Source organism: Lontra canadensis, unplaced genomic scaffold (assembly GCF_010015895.1).
Source record: "Lontra canadensis isolate GAN:19392208 unplaced genomic scaffold, GSC_riverotter_1.0 scaffold11, whole genome shotgun sequence".
Taxonomy (NCBI): Eukaryota; Metazoa; Chordata; class Mammalia; order Carnivora; family Mustelidae; genus Lontra; species Lontra canadensis.
In genome coordinates this window covers 18,834,060-18,859,591 of record NW_022631005.1, presented here as the reverse complement: position 1 = coordinate 18,859,591, position 25,532 = coordinate 18,834,060, and the positions used below count along the sequence as shown (strand labels likewise).

At 35.9% G+C, this 25,532-nt stretch overlaps 1 protein-coding gene and 1 pseudogene across 1 annotated transcript in view; one reads left to right on the top strand and one right to left on the bottom strand.

Moving 5' to 3' along the window:
- LRP1B (LDL receptor related protein 1B) overlaps positions 1-25,532 on the bottom strand; it is a 1,927,222-nt gene that overhangs the window by 893,651 nt on the left and 1,008,039 nt on the right. The gene's annotated exons all lie outside the window — the stretch shown is intronic.
- On the top strand, positions 8,648-11,445 carry LOC116866924 (annotated as a pseudogene).

Genomic DNA, 25,532 nt, shown 5'->3' with positions numbered 1-25,532 from the left:
TGAATTGTTAAAATCATCTGTAAGTTCTTTCATTCCTTTGTTCTAAAAGAGAAACTGGGCCTTCTAAATTGAAAAAGAAAAAGGCAGGCTTGAGGGCTTTTCCAAATCCCCGGAACAGAATCTACCCATACAGGGTCTTTCTATGCATTTTATTTTGAGGTCACCATGCATAATCTTTCAAAACATTTGTTAGATATTCTAGGAGCGTTCAATTAAAAATAAGATGGCAGACATATTCTCTTTATAAAGTGAGAGAGCAGAGTGTAGATTCACACTGACACTTGAGAGATTATTTCATCTTCTTCCCAAAGGACTGAGTCAAGTATGCCATATCCATGAATATACTTTGTCATAGTCTGAGGATGACTGCATCAAAGTACTTTAATTGCAAAGGAAAAGTACACTGTCCTGGAGAAATCTAAAGCAATAAATCAAAAAGTAATTTATGCATATCCTGTTAAGATATTAAAGACCCAAGAACACTTCTCAACGTTAAACCCAAAAGACCTTTCATTATTTTTTTTCAATGTAATTTAATACCAGAAAGCCATTAAGTGTCTACTATATAAAAAGTACTGTGTTTACAGAGCAGGGCCTACTGAGATGAATACAATATAGTCCAGGCCTAAGGAGGGCCATCCATTTCAATAAGCAAATGGATATCTATCAGAATGTAGATCCATAATAATCATAACTTTGTTTTATGGAACATAATCACCAGGAAATACTTTTCATGATATAGAGAGGGTAAAAGTTTACTTATTTAAAACAACAACAGCAACAACAGCAGGAGAAAATACTCAATTATTTAGAAGTATGCTGTTAACACTGCACTTTTCACTTATTACAGTACTCTATACACTAGTAGACTTTCTAGAAAACCAGGCATTTAACACTCAGAAGACCAGTAGATTCCACCACTGAAAATTTTTAAAGAAGTCAATATGTGGATTAAAGCAATTTATATACCAAATACTGGCTTCTTGTAATGTAATCAAACCCTCCATGAAAGAAGTAGATTTTGCTGCCTTTTTTTTTTTTTTTTTCCTGATTTGAGAATCTAATGGAAAAGGCTTTGGGCATGGGACTTTGGTTTGTGCCTTTTGAAAGTGAACTTGATGGCTATATGCTACTTATATAGATCTTTTTTTGTTTTGTTTTTTTTTTAATTTTTTTATGTCTGAATTCACTCTAAATGAGTGTCATATCTAGGTTGAAATATATGAAATTGATCATATTTGACCATTTTTAACCTACACAAAGGGCAATTTTTCAACTCAACATTTCCTACCTTGAGTGCCATATATTATGATTATGTCAAATGATAAATCTTTTATGACATATTTTGTAAACTCTAAAAAGCTATATGGTTTAAATTAAGTAATAAGATAAAACTGGCATAAATTGTCATAATTATCTAGACTATTTCTGGTGTTTTTACTTTTAACTCTAAAGTTTTATAATTTCATGATTCTAAAATGGGCTCATCATTTTGTTCTTGGCTCTGAAATGAAGGAAATATGAAACCAAGGCAACCCCTTTTTCAGACAGAGAATAATTGTTTTATTTTACTTTACTCACTCTGCTTCATTAGTCTAGGCCAACCTCTGAGAATCCAGACAGGGCTCAGAACAAGTAGTTATAATCAGAAAACATCAGATATTAATTAAGGTGCCCCTTAATTAACTTCATATTATAGAGTCCACCATGATTGTACACTGGAATTTTGACCTAATAGCTTTTAACAAAGAGGGAAATATAATGTTAATTGCTTTATTGGGACTTTTTCAGGATTAGCTTCTGAGTTAAACAAGTTATATGTTTCAGAGAGCTCACGCCCTTGAAAGACACAGAGTTGATATGGAATCAAATCCAAATAATGCTGTTTATCAGCTATGAGATATTGGCAAGGTATTCAATCTCTGTAAATCTCAGTTTCTTCATCTGTGAAATGAAAACATGAAGAGTTAAACTTCACAGTTATTGTCAGAATTAAAAGCAATTATCCACAGGTAGTGTTAAACTATGCCTTGTTTAGGGGAACCTGAATGGCCTAGTAGATTAAGCATCAGACTCTTGGTTTTAGTGGAGGTTGTTATCTCAGGGTCCTGCCATAGGTCCTGAGAAGCCCCAGGAAGAGCCCCAGGGTGAGCCCAAGGCAGTCTCCATGCTCAGCACAGTCTGCTTAAGACTCTCTTCCTCTCCTTCTGTCCCCACCTCCCCCTAATATAAACGAGTAAATATTGAAAAAACAAACTATGCCTTGTTTAAAAGCATCTAAAGCCTATTATAAATTGGATATTTCAAAGATATCATAGACCATATCTAAAGGATTTATAACATCATCCCATCTAAACCTCTGTCTCAGAAAGAATTGTATCACTTGACAACTTACAATTAGAATACAGTCAAAGAAAGTAAATACCTTAAAATAACATTTTCTTTGCTTTGCCACCAGATGGTGATTGTTTTCTTTAGGAACTTTTAAAGTCCCAGCTTTGTTTTTAAAAAAAAACCAGAAATGTTAAATATGCGTATGCAACTGATAGTTTCGTTAACTGTAATTTCGTTAACTATTTCAAAAGTTTTATCATCTATGTATCTTGTTTCTAGTTAGATTAGTAACAAATATTCTAAACGTTTTTCTTATGTATATGTTTTAAAAGTATGTTCTATAATAGTTTTTAAACTATTATTCTTTCTAAATAAGCTCCCTGATATAAACAATTACAACATCTAATGATCAAATTTTGAGTCATGTTTTCTTTGTGAGGTATTTGTATACTTCTGTCTAAATACAATAATTAATCCTTAAAACTACATTCTTTACAAAAAATAATAGCTTCATTAGCCAATTAAAACATATTCCAAACCAATAGTTTACTTCCAATTGTCACATATTTTGGAACTAGCAACTAACTACTTTTTTCTTATAATTTTCTAGCCTCCTTTTACCTAAACTGTTTTTTGTTCTTCTCTATTCCCTTCTTAAATCTTTTCATTGGGGAGGAAGACTTCCTTCCTCTGTCTTATAGTTCCTCTAGCTGGACTAAGAATCAAATTTACATGAGACAATTAACAGCAGAAAATCAAATTTAATGGATGTATGCACAGAGTGGTGGTGGGGTTGAGGCAATCCACATAGACAAGACATTCCAAAGACAATGAGACAAAGTGAAGCTTATAGGGGATAAGAGAAGGAGTAGGGCCTGAAGATACAATGGGGAGAAAGCTGACTAGCAAGAAGGGGAAAGGAGATGTTTGGAAAAACAAAATTGTTCTATTTTGCAGATGAGCTCTTTTGGTTAAGGGGCCTCTGTTAATACTTCTCTTCCTGTTGCAGGCTCTCCTTTCCAGGATAAATTTATGCAGTTATGGGGGAGGCAGAGAACCTTTCCTGCCATCTGACAGTGTTTTTTTGTTTGTTTTATTGTTGTTGTTGTTGTTTTCTTTTTTATCTCTTTCAATTCAAAATGGTCTCTATGCCAAAGTGGCACATTTGGGGCAGCCCACCCTGGGCCCCTCACCCCTACATTTTCTTATTTGAAATAAAGAAAAAGGAGGAGAAGAAGTTTGAGTAGGAAACAGATACATATCCTAGATATTTGGCAAGTCTCATGTGGCATATCTCAGTCGGGATTAGTCCTAAAAGTAATAAAGTAAATTCTTAGCTCTTTTCAGAAAGAAATGACAAACAATCAAAAAACAAACAACAAACAAAAACCTTCTTTTTTTAACAGAAAATAACTGAAGGAGAGAAAAAGAGAAAGGGAGAGGGAGGGGGGGATGGAAGAACAGAAGGACAGAGGGATAGAGAAAGCAATTAAAGCACATTTCTTCATTAGTTAATTTAGTTTTCCATTTAAAGTCTGACTTTTTAGAAATGAAACAAAAATTTCATAAAATATGAAATGAAAGCATAAATAGATGTGGTAGCAAAGAAAGAGCTAAACTGGTCAGTAAAATAAAGTATAGCTTGGTGATCTCACCCAATTTAAGAACATGTATGTATCGTTCTTTTCTGATTCCTAAGGTCACTGATACCTGTTCATAAATGTCTATTTTACTTATTTCTTCTCTCTTCCATTCCTTTCCTTCTTTCTCCCTCCTTACCTGGGATAATTATAATAGCTGGAAGTTTTTTTTCCTCTTCTCCCTTTGGGTATATGAAATCTCAGGTCAATTCTACAACATCTAACAGTTAACTGGGAAGCACCACATTATCTCACTCAGCTTCTTTGTGTATTTTGTGGTTTTTAGATACCAAAATGATATACTGCTCACAAAAGGTGTAATTGAAAGCTTTTAAGAAACTCAAACAAATAGAAGACAGAATATAGTATTTCTCTGTCCTTATGGGTATCTAGCCTGTTAATTTCTCCTTGTGGAGCTGGTCTATGATATTCCACTTTCCTTTAGTTTTTATACCCAGTTTTATAATTCCAAGACCATCCTTTTCATTGCATTAAAACATTACTTTGTAATAACACTTACCTATTTCTATGCCTTTTAGCTTATCTAATGATCCCAGCTTACCTAATTTTCACATTGTTTAGACTGGGATGAAGAAACCCTATTACATGATTGAAGAGATGAAGGGGCAAATGAAAAGAAAGGTAGAATACCTGAAAGAACCAATTAAAAGGCACAAAATGATCCCAATCAACCTTCTATTGAGCCACACTTCTCCGTATCTTGCAGGACACTTAAAAACAGCTCCGCTAATTTAATACATAGGGAAAGTGCCCACATTGTTTCTATTTTTATTGCTATACACATTTTCAGAAGGGTTGTAGGGAGGGATTGTATACATATATACAGGATTACAAAATCAGTAGTGTTTGTTTTCTGGACCACTTAATCTTTCACTTTTCCCTCTCTGGGTTCTAAGTCTACTGAGCTGGAAAATCAAAATATATTTGTCATGATCACCAGCTGGGCGCTTGAGAAAATAACAAAATTAGGGATATGGAAAGGAAAAGGGGAAATGATTTTTTAAGAAATTAAATAGCAGTGAAAGAAATATATTTAAATCAAAGTATCTAGAGAATGAGAAAGCATGAAAAACATGTGAATGCCTAGGTGAATAATCTTCTTTGAAGAAAACCCAATTAGCTTAAAGTTATGAAAAGGAATGAAAATACCTAAACAATTATGTTATAAGCAAATTGCTATGCTGACCCCTTCAAACCAGCAGGGTTTGAAGACTAAAGAGTCACGGCTCATTTCTCTTTCCTCTTCCTTGAAAATGTTATGTATTGAGGCTAGGACATAAGCACAGCTACAGCAGTGCAAAGATGGTTAACAAGGAGAGGTGAGCCTATGCATGGGAAGGTTATTCTAGAAGCTTGAAATATCTAGATGGAAAAAGAACACAGAAGGAGAAGGAAGGAAGTGCACTTCAAAACTCATGGCTTATATTGCTGGTCATTATTTTGTTCCTGGCTTAGGTCTTCTTTTTGTGGACATTCTTTTATTCTGAAGCCAGAATTGTGCTTTAATGTATCTATTACTTTCTCCACTGACTTGTGCTTGCACAATAGGGACACACACTTTTTTTCCTGATTTCTAACTATGAACTGGCTCCTGTGTAACAACCCAGGGATACTGTGTCCTGCACTGATTTATTAGGATATACCTAATAAATAAGAGAACCCTATTCCATGTATGTGGAGGAAAAAAAAAAAAAACACAGAACAGTGAAGCTAGTTGAATACTGATGTATATATAGAAATGTTCTCTATGAACTTTATCACTGTTTAGGTCAAGTTTCACAAACCTAGGCTCTAAGCCGGTAAGATTCTGCCCATACCTTTTTTCTGATCTGAATCCAGGAAAACCCTCTATTAAGCCTTTAAAATGCAATGTCTGTCATCAATAAAATTCTTGGCACTTTTAGCCTCCTAACATTCATTTCATCATTTTCATTCTGCCTGAAACCTGATTCTCCCTTGAGGACACTGCCTTGAGGACACTCCCCTGAGCTTTTCCAATTGATAGCTGTTTTGTACTCGCACCAGTCTTCTCCTGCTTACTATTTGAGTCTGGAGGTTTTGAAGCTCACTGTGTTTCCCAGGTAATTTTCCCTTCTCCACCCCTGAAAGCACCCGCCCTTTGATCCTGGGTCCTCCGATGACATTATCCATTTACTCATTGTGGTTCTTTCCTGACTCAGTTCAGGAATGTCCTTGAAATTTCTTATTCCTTCCTTACCAGTTGTCCAAAGTTACTCCTGCTTAATGCTTTATGATTTTAACATATATGAAGATGATTTTTCCAATATGATAAGCTCTTGGATCCTTGGCCTCTTCTCCTCAAATTATCGTGTTCTCCCTCACACCTTAATCAGCCACACTCATATTATAGTCTTAACTTGCCATTACCAAAATATGTAATCTCTCTACAGTTTTAATTTCCAGTATCCCATTCCTTGAACAGAATTTCTCATCCTTCCAGCTCACTTACTTTAGTACCTTACCCCACAAGCCTTTAACTCTTTAGATCGTTAATCCATTTTCAGCTATCCTGCCCTTACCTCCTCTGTGTCCTTTCTCCCTTTTATAACCAGTTCAAATCCTATGACAATCATTTATTTAATCCACTGAATACACACTCAACTTCTGTTTCTGTTTGTGTTTCAGTAGTGCAACTCTATACCTGTACCCACACAGGTGAATATGGTTGGAAGAAAAAAAAATAACACCCCTAAAATCATGCTAAATAGTACAGGCTAGCAAAATATGCCACTCTGAATTATGCCACTTTAGCATAAGGATTATTTTGAGCTGAAGCCTATTAAGAATAAATAGATACAAGGATATTTCTCTGCCTTCTTCCTGTTTGCCTAGAACCTAGAGCTAAATTTGCAAAAGTGTCTACCTTCCCGGACAATATTTAATCACAGGAGACTTTAGACCTTTATCAGCCCTGGGAAAGACAGCACCAGAGGACTCTACATAACAAACTTTACTAACAAGCTCTTATCTTGTATTAGTTACCATGTATTTGCCTTCCCACAGTAAAAGACCTCTGAGACTCGAGGTCTTTTACTTTGTTTTATCACTTCCCTACAAATGCATTGTTCTATTGCTAAAATGTTATATAAGCCCCAGTTGTTGTTGTTGTTTTTGTTAACTAATTAATATATTTGACAGAGAGAGCACAAGCAGGGGGAGTGGCAGGCAGACAGAGGGAGAAGCAGGCTTCCCACTGAGCAGGAAGTCTGATGTAGGGATTGATCCCAGGACCCTGGGATCATGACCTGAGCCATAGGCAGATACTTAACTGACTGAACCACCCAGGCACACCATAAGCCCAGCTTTTAACCAAGCTGCAGTTACTCATCACGGAGTTCCTCTCATGTGTATATGAGAAATACATGTTAATAAACTTCTGTTTTTCTCTTGTTAATCTGTCTTTTGTCATAGAGCCCCAGACAAACACTTTTAAGGGTAGAAGGAAAAAGTTTGTTTGTTTGTTTTTTCCTTCTTAATAGTCTCATTTTACATCTATGATCATAATCTCAGGAACCACAGCAATTCTATTTCTCTGGTTACTTTCTCCTACTCTTGTAGATCAGTGCTATTTAAAACATGGCCCCTGGCCTATAGACAGCGCATGAAATATTTGCTACCAGACTATAAGATACGTAGTAGAGTTAAAAGAAAACATTTGGGATATTTTGTAGCAATTTTGTCATCAGCTAGACCTCCAAGACCTGACCTTTATTGCCCACCTGCTTGTACTCCCTGGCCTTTGTCCCACATTTTTCCTTACGCTGCTTTTTCTAGTTTATCTCCTAACTCAGGCAGATGGAAAGCAAAATTGCCCCTCTCCCCTCAAGAGATAACAACGCCTTGACAGACCTTCAATCAGTGCAGACCCCCCAGACCAGTTGGAGCTTAACCCCTGACTGATGCCTGCACAGAACGACCATGGAGTGACCACTGGAATGATGGATGAACACCTTTATATCGTTATAAAACTAAAATCTAAGCCCAAGGAGGAATACCAGCCTCATTTACATAACATACAATATACATATAAACATGTTTCCTTAAGGCACATGCATGGCCATATGTCCACCTCTACATATAATGAAAAGGCTTCTCTATCTAAATATTCACCCTAACCCTAAATGAAAGGATTCCCTCACTCCAGGAGTCATGGCTTTGGAAGCCATTCCCTGTGATCTCATTTGCTGCAAATAACATTTTCTTTGTACGACCACTCAACCTAGTGTAGTTTCTGATTCACCAAGGAGTGAACTCACATCAATTTGGTTACAATTTGACAGTAATTTTATGTCTGATTAATATTTTTAATTGGATTTGTATTTAATATCTATTTCTGTTTTAATTTTTTGATAATTTTACTGTAATTTTCAGAAGTATGTCATCATGTATTAGAAATCAAAACAAACAAAAAAATAATCTGGTCCTCCACCACAGGTAATTTGAGATATACTACTTCAGATTTCTATTTGATACCCCTCTGTCTCAAACCTCTATTGTTTCACTTCCTATACTTGCTCCCAGTTTCTTATTTTACAAAGTAAATAGAAGCAATTCGAAGTAGATTTCTACCACCACCAGATCTACTCATCTACCTGTATCTATATTCACACATAGTTTACTTTTGTGTTACGATGCTTGAACTATCTGTCACTGCGAGAGTACAACTCCCCCATTGTGCACAGGAACCTCTATCTTCTGGTCTGCTCTCTGACATGGCGCCAGCATAACCTTTATTTCTTGCCTATATCATTTTGAATCATCACACGTCACAGGATTTTTCCTAGCAATGTGTCCATATATCACTATTTCTTCACCTTAAAAAAAATAGTAGGTTCTCTTTACTCCTTTTTTTTTTTTTCCAGCTTACACTTTATATCTCTCCTTTCTTCTCCTTCCCTATTATGGCAATAACCCACAAAATAGTTATTTGAATTTATTGTCAACAATTTCCTTCCTCTCACTCATTCTTTCTTGATGTCATTCCATTCATGCTCTACCTAATCTGTTCCCCAAACTTATGTTCCTGATCTCATTCTTTTCTCTCTCTCATTTACTCAACACTAGACATACTGTTCTCCCCAGGCACGCTGTTCCTTAAACATGCCAAGTTCCTCCTGGTTTCGGAACCTTAGATTTACTTCTTGTTCTTGGCTGTTTTTGATAGCTGCATTGTTAGCTCCTTCTTTTCCCTCAGTTCCTAATTCAGAGATCACTTTGTTATTGAGGGCCTTACTTAAACCTACAGCAGCCCTTCAAACACACTCTATCGCCCTATACAAAATTATTTTTCCTATAATAATCATCACTTTATTTCATATTATATAATTCCTGTTTCTGTCACTGCTGCTGTTGCTATTGTTCTGTGGGTGTTACTATTATTATCATCATCACAATCATTATCATTATCTGCATCCTCTCCTTTCAGAACGTAAAGTCTGTAAGGCAAGAAATTGTTATTTACTGTATTCATTGCACGTACACAGCAGCTATGTGAGGGAAAAAAATTACGAAGCAAAGCAGGACTACAAGCAAAACAGGCCTATAAAGATGCTTTAACAAAATACAATAGCCAACATTATATATTGATGAACAAAATCAACTTCTATTAAAATCAGGAATTAAACAAGGATGCCTGTTACCACTACAAAGATAACAATGTTCTATTATTTCTAATTACTTCAGTAAGTGCCTAAAAGTATAAATATTGAAAAAGAAGACATAAAAATATGTTTATATGCAATCATAAAAGGATACTTGAATTAATAGATGATTCAGTAAAATGCCTAAGAACATGATAAATTTACAAAGTCTATACTTTTCCTACACATTAAAGTAATTGGAAACAGAAATGAAGAGTGTCTCAAACACAATGGTATCTCAACTCTAAGAAAGAATAGATGAAGAACAAAGCAAGCCACAAATACATACACATACACACACAATTCCCACAGTTTCATTGAGTAGCTTGAAATAACCCCTGAACAGATGGAGAAACAATCATGGGAAAGAAAAACAATGTGTTATTGTTAAAAGTGAATTGTTTCACAAATTAATAGACATATTTAATGCAACTCCAAAAAAGATCACTAATTGGATTTGATTGAATACTACTTTTTTAAAGGTCAGAATGACAAATAGGTAACTAGAAATTATAAAGATCTTTTGAAAAGTTTACTGAGGAAGAATTTGTAATGCTAGATATTAAAACTTACTATGAGGCCTATATTCATAACTGTACAATGGAAACACTCACATTAAAGATAAAATATGTCTACTATCATTACTGTTATTTAACATTTTTGGGGTGGTAAACGCTAATGAAATTTAAAAAGAGAACAAAATAATAGTCATAGCATTGGCTATAAATCTATAAAATTACAATTTTTTCAGTTTTATTTTATATTTGGATAATCCAAGAGACTCTAAAAACTTTTAAAAATAAAATAATTCAAAAAAGAAAGCAGGCACAAAGTTAATCTACTAAAGGCAATATCCTTCCAATATACAAATAATAAAAGTTAGGAAATTTACTATGTAATAATAGGAAAATGATAAAATGTATTTTTAAGAGGGGGAGAAAGCTGATTCTGAAGTTCATACAGTTGCTTTCTCTCTCCTCAGGCCATTCAAGATGATAAAGGAAAGAAGGCTATGGAGAAGAAGGTGGCCATTGCACCTGCTGTTGTCAAGAAGCAAGAGGCCAAGAAGGTGGCCAATCCCTTGTTTGAGAAAAGGCCCAAGAATTTTGGCATGGGAGAGGACATTCAGCCCAAAAAGGACCTTACCAGCTTTGTCAAATGGCTTGCTATCTGGCTGTAGTGGCAAAGAGCTATTCTCTATAAACATCTACAAGTGCCTCCCATAATAAACCAGTTCACCCAGGTCTTGGATTGTCAAACAGCTACTCAACTGCTTAAGCTGGCCCACAAACATGGACCAGAGACCAAGCAAGAGAAGAAGCAGAGATTGTTGGCCCAGGCTGAGAAGAAAGCTGCTGGCAAAGGGCATGTTCCCACTAAGAGGGTGCCTGTCTTTGAGCTGGGGTTAGTTAATACTGTCACCACCTTGGTGGAAAATAAGAAAGCTCAGGTGGTAGTGATTGCACATGATGTGAATCCCCTTAAGCTGATTGTCTTCCTGCATATTCTGTGTCTTAAGGTGATGGTTCCCTGCTGCATTATCAATGGGAAGGCCAGGCTGGGGTGTCTGGTCCCCAAGAAGACCTGTGCTACTGTCACCTTTACACAGTTTAACCTGGAAGACAAAAAGTTCTGGCTAGCTGATGGAAGCTATCAAGACCAATTATAATGACAGATATGATGAGATCCATTGTCACTGGGGAGGCAACAACCGGGGTGCAAAGTTGGTGGCTCATGTTACCAAGCTGGAAAAGGCAAAGGCTAAAGAACTGGCCACCCAACGGGGCTAAGTGTGAGCTGTTGAATTTTCTGTACATAAATGTAATAAAAAGTTCTCTTCCAAAAAAAAAAAAAATTAATAATAATAAAGTTCATCTGGTTAAATAAACAAGCTATAATCAACAAAGATATTCCATAAACATTTTGGGAAAAGATGACAGAATTATTATGCACTAGGCCTAATAGTTTTTAATATTTATTTTAAAGCTATAATGATTAAAGGAAATGGATACAAAATTTAATCATACAAAATGATCCACTAAAGTACTAGAAAAAGATGGAATAATTTAAAAAATAATAACATTGTCATCAAGAGGCTTTGTTTTTATTTTGAAACTAACTAGAAAGGCCATTTTTAAAATAAATTCAAGAACTTAAAAAACAAATTTAGAAAGAAAAAAAATCACAATTAACAGCCAAATGCCTGAGAAATATTTATGACTCATGTAACATATATCCATTTATTTAACACTTTAATAGAACAAATTAACAAACACAACAGTAGAAAAATGGGCAAATGCCAGTGATTGTTAAGCTTATGAAAGATTGTCTACTTTTTTAAATCATGAGCAGAATGTAAATAAAAATTATATTTAATACTATTTATACTTAGCAGATTAATAAAGATCACAGTTATTTACACAGAGATCTGACATGAGGATAGGTAAACAAGCACTCCCATGCAATGTTTTTAAAGTGTTAATTGTTCCAACCTCTATAGAGAACTATTTGGAAATGTATATTAAATTTAAAAAGTGAATAAATTTTATCTCACTATTCCCATATCTGAGAAATTATCCATTTACAGTTGCATCACAATTAATAAAATATCTAGGAACAAAATTAACCAAAGAGGTGAAAGACTTGTGCTCTGAAAACTATAAGATGTTGATCAAAGAAACTGAAGATGACACAAACAAATGGAAAGAGGTAGCATGTTCATGGACTGAAAGAATTAACAATGTTAAAATGTTCATGCTACATAAAGAAATCTATAGATTCAATGCAATTCCTAATAGTATTTTTCACAGACCTGTAACAAATAATCATCAGAATTGTAGGAAACCACAAAGGACCTCAAATAGCCAAAGCAATGTTGAGAAAGAACAAAATTGAAGGTATCACAGTCCCAGATTTCAAGATACATTACAAAGCTATAGTAATCAAAATAGCATGGTACTGATGACAGCAGGACAGAGAGCCTGGAAATAAATTCATGCTTATATGGTCAATCAATCTTATATGGTCAATCAATAAAGGAGGCAAGAATATCCAATAAGGAAAAGACTGTTTTTTTTTTAATAAATGTTGTTGAGAAAACTGTACATCTATACCTGAAAGAATTAAACTGTACCACTTTTTACATAAAAAAAAAAAAAAACCTCAAAAGGGACTAAGAGACCTAAATAAGAAACCTGAAACCACAAAACTCCTAAAAAAACAAGACAAAACAAAAACAAACCAGGCAGTAATCTTTTGGATATTAGCCTTAGCAATATATTTATGGATTTGTCTTTTCAGGCAAAGGGAACAAAAACTAAAATAAACTATTGGGACAATATCAAAATATTGGCACAGCAAAGGAAACCAGCAACAAAACAAAAAGGCAACCCACTTAATGGGGGAATATATTTTCAAATAATATATCCAATACAGTATCCATACTTTAATATCCCAAATATATAAAGGACTTATACAAACCAACACCCCCCCAAAAAAATCATAATAAACTGATTAAAAATGGGCAGGGATCCCAAGTGGGCACCCCAACTGGCTCAGTTGATTGAGCATCCAATTCTTGATTTGACTTAGGTCATGATCTCAGCATTGTGGGATCAAGCCTTGCATCAGGCACCTTGCTCAGTGGGGAGTCTGTTTGGGATTCTCTTCTTCTCCTTATGCCCCTCCCTCTGCTCAATCTCTCTATCTCTCACATGAATAAATAAATCATTAAAGAAAAATGGGCAGAGGACCTGAGTAAACATTTTTCCAAAGAAGACATACAGATGGCCAACACAACAAAAATGTTCCATATCACTAATCATCAGGGAAAAGCAAATCAAAAGTATAATGAAATATCACCTCACACCTGTCAGATAGACTAAAATCAAAAGGAGAAGAAATAACAAGTTTTGGTGAGGATATGGTGAAAAGGAAAACTTGTGCACTGCTGGAAGAAAGGCAAATCAGTGCAGCCACTATGGAAAACAGTATGGAGGTTCCTCAAAAAATTAAAAATAGAAGTACTCTATGATCTAGTAATTGCTCTACTGGGTATTTACCTAAAAATGAAAACACTAATTCAAAAAGATATATACAACCCTATGTTTGTTGAAGCATTATTTACAATAGCCAATATATGGAACCAACCTAAGTATCATCTATAGGTGAATGAATAAAGAAGATGTGAGGTGCGTGTGTGCGTGTGTGTGTGTGTATACATACATATATAATATTAACCTGTCATAAAAATGAATGAAATCTTGCCATCTGTGACAACATGGGTGGACCTAAAGGATATTATGTTAAATTTAATACAAAAATATGTCAGACAGAGAAAGACAGATACCATAGAATTTCACTCAGTTGTGTAATCTAAAAAAAATAAAATAAAATAAACAAAATAACTAAAGGCCAAACAGACTCCCAAATATAGAGAACAAACTGGTGGTTGCCAGAGGGGAGCTGGGTTGAGGGAAAGGTATTAAGAGGTACTTCCAGTTATAAGAAAAATAGGTCATGGAGATGAAAAGTACAGCATGGGGAATATAGTCAGTAATATTGTTAATAGTGTTGTATGGTGGCAAGCAGTGACAACATTTATGGTGATGAGCACTGAATGATGTATAGAACTATGTTGTATACCTGAAATTAACATAGCATTTTATGTCAACTATACTTTTTTAATTAAAAAACAAAACTGGACTAAAGACCTCGAATCAATTAATCAATAATGATTCTATGTTGAATAACAAAATTACTCCACATATTCTATGATGCAAAAAAATGTACCCTGATGTGATCTTACACCAATAACCATTTTCAACAGCATGTGTTTATGAATAAAGTTACCTCTTTTTGCAGTTATCACTTTATATCAACTTCAAACCTGAGAATGTCCACCCAGAGTAAAGTGATATATGAAGGTCCCTGGTGCCACAGGAAAAATGCAAAAAGCTCTTGGGATAAATAATCCACATTTCAAATTATTCTCTCCAAAATCTCTTTCAGGTTATTTCCAAATTAAATGTATTTAACCATAGCAGCAATTTTTATGCTTACCTGTAATATTTCTCTTCTCACAATACTACATGTTTTTTGATATATTGATATCATCTGTTTTAATTTTCCCTCCTGTACAAAAACTCTTTTAAGGAAATATTCTAGCAAGAAGATTCAAACAACATTCAAAAGACAATGATATATGGAACCAGAAAAGACCTCGAATAGCCAAAGGAATATTGAAAAAGAAAGCCAAAGTTGGTGGCATCACAATTCCGGACTTCAAGCTCTATTACAAAGCTGTCATCATCAAGACAGCATGGTACTGGCACAAAAACAGACACATAGATCAATGGAACAGAATAGAGAGCCCAGAAATAGACCCTCAACTCAATGGTCAACTAATCTTCGACAAAGCAGGAAAGAATGTCCAATGGAAAAAAGATAGCCTCTTCAATAAATGGTGTTGGGAAAATTGGACAGCCACATGCAGAAAAATGAAATTAGACCATTTCCTTACACCACACATTAAAATAGACTCAAAAATGGATGAAGGACCTCAATGTGAGAAAGGATCCTATCCAAATCCTTGAGGGGAACACAGGCAGCAACCTCTTCGACCTCAGCCACAGCAACATCTTCCTAGGAACATCGTCAAAGGCAAGGGAAGCAAGGGCAAAAATTAACTATTGGGATTTCATCAAGATCAAAAGCTTTTGCACAGCAAAGGAAACAGTTAACAAAACCAAAAGACAACTGACAGAATGGGAGAAGATATTTGCAAATGACATATCAGATAAAGGGCTAGTGTCCAAAATCTATAAAGAACTTAGCAAACTCAACACCCAAAGAACAAATAATCCAATCAAGAAATGGGCAGAGGACATGAACAGACATTTCTGCAAAGAAGACATCCAGATGGCCAACAGACACTTGAAAAAGTGCTCCATATCACTCGGCATCAGGGAAATACAAATCAAAACCACAATGAGATACCACTTCACACCAGTCAGAATGGCTAAAATTAACAAGTCAGGAAATGACAAATGCTGGCAAGGATGCGGAGAAAGGGGAACCCTCCTACACTGTTGGTGGGAATGCAAGCTGGTGCAACCACTCTGGAAAACAGCATGGAGGTTCCTCAAAAAGTTGAAAATAGAGCTAACCTATGACCCAGCAATTGCACTACTGGGTATTTACCCTAAAGATACAAACGTAGTGATCCGAAGGGGCACGTGCACCCGAATGTTTATAGCAGCAATGTCTACAATAGCCAAACTGTGGAAAGAACCTAGATGTCATGTCCATCCACAGATGAATGGATAAAGAAGATGTGGTATATATACACAATGGAATACTACGCAGTCATCAAAAGAAATGAAATCTTGCCATTTGCGACGACGTGGATGGAACTAGAGGGTATCATGCTTAGCGAAATAAGTCAGTCGGAGAAAGACAACTATCATATGATCTCCCTGATATGAGGGAGAGGAGATGCAACATGGGGTTTAAGGGGGTAGGAGAAGAGTAAATGAAACAAGATGGGATTGGTAGGGAGACAAACGATAAGTGACTCTTAATCTCACAAAACAAACTGAGGGTTGATGGGGGTAGCAGGGTTGGGGTGTGGGGTTATGGACATTGGGGAGAGTATGTGCTATGATTAGTGCTGTGAAGTGTGTAAACCTGGCAATTCACAAACCTGTACCCCTGGGGATAAAAATATACGTTTATAAAAAAAAAAAAAAAAAAGGATGATGAGATCTGGAGACTCACTAGATTTGTAACCTTAGGTAAATTTTCCATCTATTTAAATTTCCTATTTCTTTTACTGTAAAATGAGCATAGTACCTACCTCATAAGATTATTTTGAAGATTATAAGGAGCAATGCTTTTAAAGCAGGTAGAACTCTGTCTGTTTCATAATAAATATACCATAAATACTCAATTACACTTTTTTCTTACTGTGTAAGTGCTCACTCCAAAGCCATTGATAACTTATTCACTGCCTTAGCACCCTAATAGATATGTAATATGCCCTTTTTATATGTGTATTGCATTCATGGTTAATGAATGAATAGATGGATAATTTTACCAATACCCAGTGGTTTTAACTACTCACAGTTTCACTGTTTTTAAAACCTCAAATTCAGATACCTTTTCTAAAACCCAGTCCATATTCCTAAGTGCCTACTAGGCAATTTTTTCTAGATGTCTCTAATACCTCAAGCTCAATAATTTATAATGGAGTACATAATGTCCTCCCAAACACACACACACACACACACACACACACACACACACACCAGAGAGAAACATTCAAATCTCTTACTGTTATTTCCTATTTCAGTGATTACACCACAATCCAGTGAATCACCAAGACAAAACAAGAAAGTCATCCTCTTATCCCTTTCCTTGTCCATCCAATACACAGTAGTCATCTTGTCCTGCTGGCTCTAGTGACTATCCTCCTCTTCTCATCTACAAGCTATCCTCCTCTTCTCATCTACACTGGCTTCCCCCATCTGCCTCAGTTGGAATGAAGCCAGAGATTACAGCCAGGTTTCCCTACTTCAAGTTTTTACTATTAGAAACCATTTTTTTAAAGATTTTATTTATTTATTTGACAGAGAGAGAGAGAGAGAACACAAGCAGGGGGAGTAGGAGGAGGAAAAGCAGGTTCCCTGCTGAGCAGAGAGCCTGATGTGGGACTCGATTCCAGGACCCTGAGATCATGACCTGAGCTAAAGACAGACACTTAAAGACTGAGCCACCCAGAAACCATTCCTCATGTTCAATCAAAATCATCTTTGAAAATGAAACACAATTCTACAGCTTTCATTCAAAGACTTTGAGGGGTACCTGGGTGGCTCAGTAGCTGAAGCATCCAACTCTTGGTTTTGGCTCAGGTTGTCATCTCACAGTCATGAAATCCAGCCCTGAGTCCATCACCAGGCTTGGTATGTAGTCTTCTTGAGATTATTTCTCCCTCCCTTTCCATCCTCCTCCTCCCCATCCCATTCATTCTCTCTCTCTCTCTCTCAAATAATAAATAAAATCTTCTTTTAAAAAGACCTGATTAATTTATAATAGTTCTTTCAAGCTCAGATTAAACACAGCCTTCTCTTTGGAGCCTTATCTGTTCCATAGAGGATTTACCAGGCCTAGCTCAAATTCATTAACTTGAAGAGGAAAACATTTTCTTTTCCTAAACAAAGTAAAATAAAGTGTACAGTACATTGTAAATAGAATGAAGGAAAGTACAGATCGCTATTTGCCTTTAGGAAAATAGGAGTCATCATAACACTAATACGAAACAGCCAAGAGGGTTGCCTGGGTGGCTCAGTGGGTTAAGCCTCTGCCTTCAGCTCAGGTCATGATCTCAGGGTCCTGGGATTGAGCCCCACATTGGACCCTCTGCTCAGCAGGGAACCTGCTTTTCCTTCTCTCTGCCTGCTTTTCTGCCTAGTTATGATCTCTGTCAAACAAATAAATAAAGTCTTAAAAAAAGTAGAAGAAATATTATTATAAATCTATCATGGGCCAGGGTCTCTGGTACCTGCATTTGTATTCAAATTCTATATTATTGCATTTCATTTACTATTATGTCTTTGCTGTATGGGTTATTAGCATTCATGTAAACTATTGTTAAAGAAACCACATTTCATAAATACAAGGTTGTATGTTGTCCCTGCAGCATCTCAAGGGTATTAATTTCAAATTAGAAATTTTAACATTAAAACACAAATGTTATCACTAGCTACAATCAATATGTTTTGATACTCCAAATTAAAGAGAGTGAAGATTAGACTTCAAATACTCCTCTAATGTAAAAAGTTGAGAGAGAGGAAAGAGAGAGAGAGAGAGTGAGTGAGAAAGAGAGGCAGAGAGAGAGAGATTCTCTTTGAAGGGATAGATTAGTAGAAAAAAAGTAATATACAAAGCATTACACATTTTAGTAGAATCCTCTTATTGCTCTTATTAATATGATCCTACTAAGTCTTTTAGAAAATTAATGAAAATATGTACTTATTAGCACATAGCAGAGATACATTTGCTACATAGAAACACTAAAGAATAAAACTGCATTTTATCTGTACAGTGCAGTTGTCCTTAGAATTTGTTTCCTTCTAGTATCTAAAATATAATGAATGAGCACCAAGAGTGCTCCAAGAATGATTTTTCCATATAATTCCTGTGAAAGGGTGAGTTTTAGCTATGACTCAAAGTAGTGAAATAACAACAACAACAACAACAAAAAAGATATACTATTATAGGGAGAAATTAAAATAAATTTTAAGTAATGTAATGATCTAAGTACACACGGAGACATGAACCACCAGATTGAATTGACAATAAACTGAATGTCCATTTGCTGTTAAGTTCCCTTCATTAAGCTATCTAGTTTAATGGATCTCTTTTATAAAACTGGCATGGTGAGAGCAAATTAACTGAGTTAAATTAGAAATGTATGCAGTTATTTTTGAGGAACATGCTTTGATCAACAAGATTGAATCATACTCTAGACAGTACTAGACTCCTTGGAATTTTCCCAGGTCATACACAAGTATTGAGTGTCTACATGTTGCTCAGCTGCAACATTTTAAAGCATTTTCCAGAATACTTCTGGGCTATATTCCCCCCCACCCACTGTTAACTGATGTGTGCTCAGGGAATGCAAACTAATTACCCTAAGCAAAACATAATTAAGGAGGGAAATTTACTCCAAAAACATCACGTATACTTCCCACATACAAATAAAAATGATTTCTGAATTAGGATTTGTATGATTCATTACTACTGCATACAAATTGTGCAGATAATGGAGAATTGACTGTATTAATTATTACTAATAGAGTTAAGGTCAAATGGAACTATAAAGCCTCACAAAAATTCACTTAGGTAATGTTTTAAAATATAAAAGCATATATACTGTATTTAAAAATATACAAAGCTCCATGCGTATGGTTAGATACTTGGCAAATTTGTGGTATGTCTGTGTACAGGGGTGTTGCTGAGGGTTTAAAAGAGGTTGAACTAGAAAGTAGAATAAAATAGGTTATAGGAAAAAAATGTATGGCCTTAAGGAACTTGACAAATCTTGATTGTACTGATTTTGAACAGTACTTTACTGTTTCCTTTCATCCTGCATATAAATGTCTCAGATCCTTAAACTGCATAGTATTAATGCTGTTTAACAAAGTAGAAATGAATCTATATAAAAGAAAGTCTTTTCTATCCTGAATTTCCTCATCTTTAAAAGAGAACTTCAGGGGCAACTGGGTGGCTCAGTTGGTTAAGTGTCTGACTTCAACTCTGATCATAATCTCAAGAACCTGGGATTGAGACCAAGTCAGGCTCCCTGCTCAGTTCGAAGTCTGCTTCTCCCTCTCCATTTCCCACTCCAGCCCATTTATGTGCTCTCTCTCTCTCTCAAATAAATAAATAAATAATTTTTTTTTAAAGTTTTAAAAGAGAGCTTCATTTATTTAAAAGCAAACACTTTCAATTTTATTTTCCTTTCCATTTTAATATCTACTTACTATCATTCATTTATTCAAAGCAATTTAATAAGTTTTTACTATATGTCACACAATACACATAGTGGGATACAGGATATAAAATGATGAGCAAAAATATAGCTGATCTAATGGTAAATTAGTTAAGAAAAATGTATTTGTATGCAGATATCCACCAAGGAATCGTCTATATAATTTCTTTTTGTTATAATTTTTTAATTTTATTTTTTCAGGGTTCTAAAATTCATTCTTTATGTACTGCACCCAGTACTCAATGCAATACATGCCCTCCTTTATACCCACCACCAGGCTCACCCATCCCTCCATCACCCTCCCCTCTAAAATCCTCAGTTTGTTTGTCAGAGTCCACAGTCTCTCATGGCTCATCTCCCCCCATTCTGATTTCCCCCAATTCACTTCTTAATGCCCCCAAACTGCCAGTTAGATAAAGGGAAGATATATAGGTTAAATCATAAACTTAATTCAGTATTTCAGAGTAGGAGAACTTCTATCAAAGACAAATTAAAGAAGATGTATGTGACACAATTATGGAAAATTTCATATAAATCTATGAATTAAAACAAAATGCAAACTGCATTGATACCTGCTATTCAGTTCTATGGTTACTTTTTTCCTTCCAGCTGAAAGCAGAGAATATTGAGTTATGAGACACTACAAAATGTCTAAATAATGATGCTAACAAAATTAGCACTTTTTCATTGTTTTTAAAAAATAATCTATTATGAATATTAAATTAGACCAGCTTTAAAACCATATGAAATGAGACTTATTGGATAACCCTATCTATTAATCTGTCATTGAATGTCCTCCCATTGTTAAAATTTGAAATACTTTGTCAAATTCAGTTTTAAAGACTCAAACAAAAGGTCTAAGGCACATCAGCCTGATAGACTTAGCATTAGGAAATTAGGTTATATGTTAGTTATAGGGGAGAAGAGTGAGCACATCTCTGGAGATTCTCAGAACTGCTGCATATGTGTCATCATTCCTGGAATACTGTCCAGAGAACATGGCACTTCCTGGACTTAGAAGAGCCAACCAACTTACCAGAATTTCTGATCCCTCGATAAGATTTGAAGTTGTGCTTCTTGTAGGCAAGATGTAAGGACTTCCAGGAACTGCCTGCCTTAATATTGAAAGATTTATTGAAGTAAAGAAGAAGAAGAAGAAGAAGAAGAAGAAGAAGAAGAAGGAGAAGAAGGAGGAGGAGGAGGGGGAGGAGGAGGAGGGGGAGGAGGAGGAGGAGGAGGAGGAGGAAATGCTAAATGTCTTGGTCCTTCAACTTTTAAAAATATATGGTACACATAAAAATATTTTGTGCAGCAACAATGAATAAGGAACAATGTGGGGATTTAAACACAAGTTTCAAGTCCTGAACCTAAGCCTTTAACTACTGTACCTGGAAAATATCCAAAGGGATATTTTATTAGATAAATACTGCTATAATACTGTTTCATATCTAACAACTACTTTGAATTAAATGTATTTTTACAAACTTATAAGATGTAGTACCTAGAGGTAATTCTCAAAAAATCCACAAGCATGTATACACACACATTTATACACACACATACACATATATACACATATACACACAGATACAATGCATATATACAAATACTATTTGCATATTAACCTAAACAAACAAAGAATGGAACACCCTAATTGGGTACTACCAATAAGTCCTGACAAATAGTGGCTCAATCTAGATACCATCAAATTTTCAAATATCACTTTGGATCTGATAACTGATAACAAAAGCCCAGGTCATTGAAACTAACCCTTCTTTTGGAATAAGTGATTTTAATGGTGTTCTTAAGTTTATTCTGTATTTTAAAATCTCCCAATAAAAAAAAAAAAGACTACATTCTATTTGTATACTCACTTATTAAGATTGTTCTTGTGTTCTTTACTGAGTAATAGTTTATGTAGAGAAAATAAAGCCTTCTCAAGTCTCATAAAGTGTTTAGATTTGCAGCTGGTCAGGTGGGCAGAAGAAGGAAAGTCCATTATTAAAAAAAAAAAAACTAAGCAAAAAACACCTAGCTTCCAGATATTTAAAAAAAAAAAATAAGGTCAGTCATGTCCACACAGTTGAAAAGATGTCTCTGATATTCATAGGGGAATATTTGTTGGTGGTATAAGAAACAGAATAAATACAAGGAAACAAGGAATTTATGTTTAACCATTGAGCAAAAGAGCACTCACAAGAAATAATCCAATATTTAATCAAGGTCTTCCAAAACTGAGGGAAAATATTATTTGGTATATTCAGCAAAACTCTGGTTTCAGGCACCTGGGTGTCTCAGTCCTTAAGTGTCTGTGTTTAGCTTAGGTCATGATCTCAGTGTCCTGGGATTGAGCCCCATGTTGGGCTCCCTGCTCTGCGGGGGATCCTGCTTCTCCCTCTCCCACTCCCCCTGTTTGTGTTCCCTCTCTCACTGTCTCTCTCTCTCTCTCTGTCAAATAAATAAATTTAAAAAAACTAAAAACAAAAACAAAACCTCTGGTTTCAAGTGCTGAATCACCAGCATGAAATGGGACGACGTGAAATAGAATGATTGAGAATGTATTGGCTCACTCACTAAAATTCCAGAGTTAGATCTGGGGTCTTGTACAACTAAATACAGAAGCTGCTATTATACCATTGGGAAGAACCTGGGGTCCACTCTCCTTTTCTCTGCTTTATTCTTTTCTATTTCCTCTGTATTGACTTCATTCTCAGATTCCACATCTTGGCTCCTGGCAGTTCCATGCTTTTCCACTAATTTCCATATCCAAAGAAAAGAGCGATCTTCCCTGAACAGTTCCAGCATTACATAGTTTTTAAGGTATTATCACAGTAGTGAGCCAATTTGTCTAGATTCAGACCCACTCTGACCTATTATGAGTTTAGCTTCATAAATATATAAGGTGCCTTAACTTCCTTTTTTTGTTTCTTTCTTTCTTTATTTTAGTAATCTTTATACCCAATGTGGGACTCAAACTCAAGATCCGGAGACCAACAGTTGCTCACTCTTCCAGTTGAGCCAGCCAGGTACCTCCACAAAATGTCCTTAACTTCTTCATCTTTAAGAAAACCAGTTTCGGGGTGCCTGGGTGGCTCAGTGGGTTAAAGCCTCTGCCTTTAGCTCAGTTCATGATCTCAGGGTTCTGGGATTGGGCCCCGCATCAGGCTCTCTGCTCGGCGGGGAGCCTGCTTCCTTCTCTCTCTCTGCCTATTTGTGATCTCTCCCTTTGTCAAATAAATAAATAAAATCTTAAAAAGAAAGAAAGAAAAGAAAGAAAACCAGTTTCTACCACCTAGGATTTTTGAATGATTACTTAATCTAATCAAACCTCTTGAAAGAATTCTTGGAACATGAAAGCATTAGCTAATAATATTTTTTTTTCCAAATGAGCCTTCAAAAACATTGACTTAATTGAACCATACTTTTGCCTAAACCACTGTATATAGGATATTAGGATATTCTGATTAAATTAGATTAGAGTTACCCAAGTAAATTCTGGAGAAAACGGGATTAAGGTCATCTCCACCCAGATCTATATTGTGTGGAGGTATGTTTTCATCAAAAAGAAAATTTCTTGGTTGTTGTCAGAAGAAAAGGCAATTGACATTCAGTGAGCAAAACAGGTATTTTTTGTCTACATGAAATGATCAGTGAAAAGGCACATATAAAATTTCATAAATGGCATTAAAAGTTTATTCAACTTTTAAATACTAGGTTGTATTCATTCTAATATAAAAAAATAATAGAGGAGTCAAGATGGTGGAAAGTAGCAGGCTGAGACTACTTCAGGTAGCAGGAGATCATCTAGATAGCTTATCTAAAGATTGCAAACACCCACAAAGCCAATGAGAGATTGAAGAGAAGAAGAACAGCAATTCTAGAAACAGAAAATCAACAACTTTCTGAAAGGTAGGGCTGGCGGAGAAGTGAATCCAAAGCGACGGGAAGATAGACTGCGGGGAAGGGGCCTGGTCCCGGCAAGCGGCGGCGCAATGGAGCACAAAATCAGGACTTTTAAAAGTCTGTTCTGCTGAGGGACATCGCTCCAGAGGATAAACCAGGGTGAAGCCCACGCGGGGTCAGCGTGGCCTCAGGTCCCGCAGGGTCACAGAAGGATCGGGGGTGTCTGAATGTCGCAGAGCTTGCAGGTATTAGAACAGGGAAGCCGGCTACAGAGACAGAGCTGAGGAGTGAGATCTCAGCTTGGGGTTACCTTGAACCGGTCGCAGGCTCGGTGAGCTCGGAGCGCGGCCGGAGGCCAGGGTGACGGGAGTAATTGGGCGCTGTTCTCTGAGGGCGCACTGGGGAGTGGGGTCCCGAGCTCTCGGCTCCTCTGGGCCGAAGACTGGGAGGCCGCCATCTTCATTCCCATCCTCTGGAACTCTACAGAAAGCGCTCAGGGAACAAAAGCTCCAGAAAGCAAACCCGAGCGGATTACTCAGCCCGGCCCCTGGTAAGGGCGGTGCAATTCCGCCTGGGGCAAAGACACTTGAGAATCACTACAACAGGCCCCTCCCCCAGAAGATAAACAAGAAATCCACCAGGACCAAATTCACCTACCAAGGAGTGCAGTTTCAATACCAAGGAGAGCAGCGAAATTCCAGAGGAGGAGAAAGCAAAGCATGGAACTCATGGCTTTCTCCCCATGATTCTTTAGTCTTTCAGTTAATTTAATTTTTTTTTTCTTTTTCAATTTTTTTCTCTCTTCTTCTGCTAAATGTTTTTTAACTTTTACACTTTTATTTTTTTAACGTTTTTAAACTAGTTTATCTAATATATATATATTTTTTCTTTTTTATATTTTTTCTGTATTCGTTTTCTTTTTTTAATTGTTTCTTTTTTTTTTTTTTTTTTTAACATTTTTTTTTCCCCTCCCCCCCCCCCCCACGATTTGGGATCTCTTTTGATTTGGTTAAAGCATATTTTCTGGGGGTCTAAGCCACCCTTTTAGTATTTTACTTGCTCCTTCATATACTCTTATCTGGACAAAATGACAAGATGGAAAAATTCACCCCCCAAAAAAAAGAACAAGAGGCAGTACCGTAGGCTAGGGACCTAATCAATACAGACATTGGTAATATGTCAGATCTAGAGTTCAGAATGATGATTCTCAAGGTTCTAGCCAGGCTTGAAAAAGGCATGGAAGATATTAGAGAAACCCTCTTGGGAGATATAAAAGCCCTTTCTGGAGAAATAAAAGAACTAAAATCTAACCAAGGTGAAATCAAAAAAGCTATTAATGAGGTGCAATCAAAAATGGAGGCTCTGACTGCTAGGATAAGTGAGGCAGAAGAAAGAATTAGTGATATAGAAGACCAAATGACA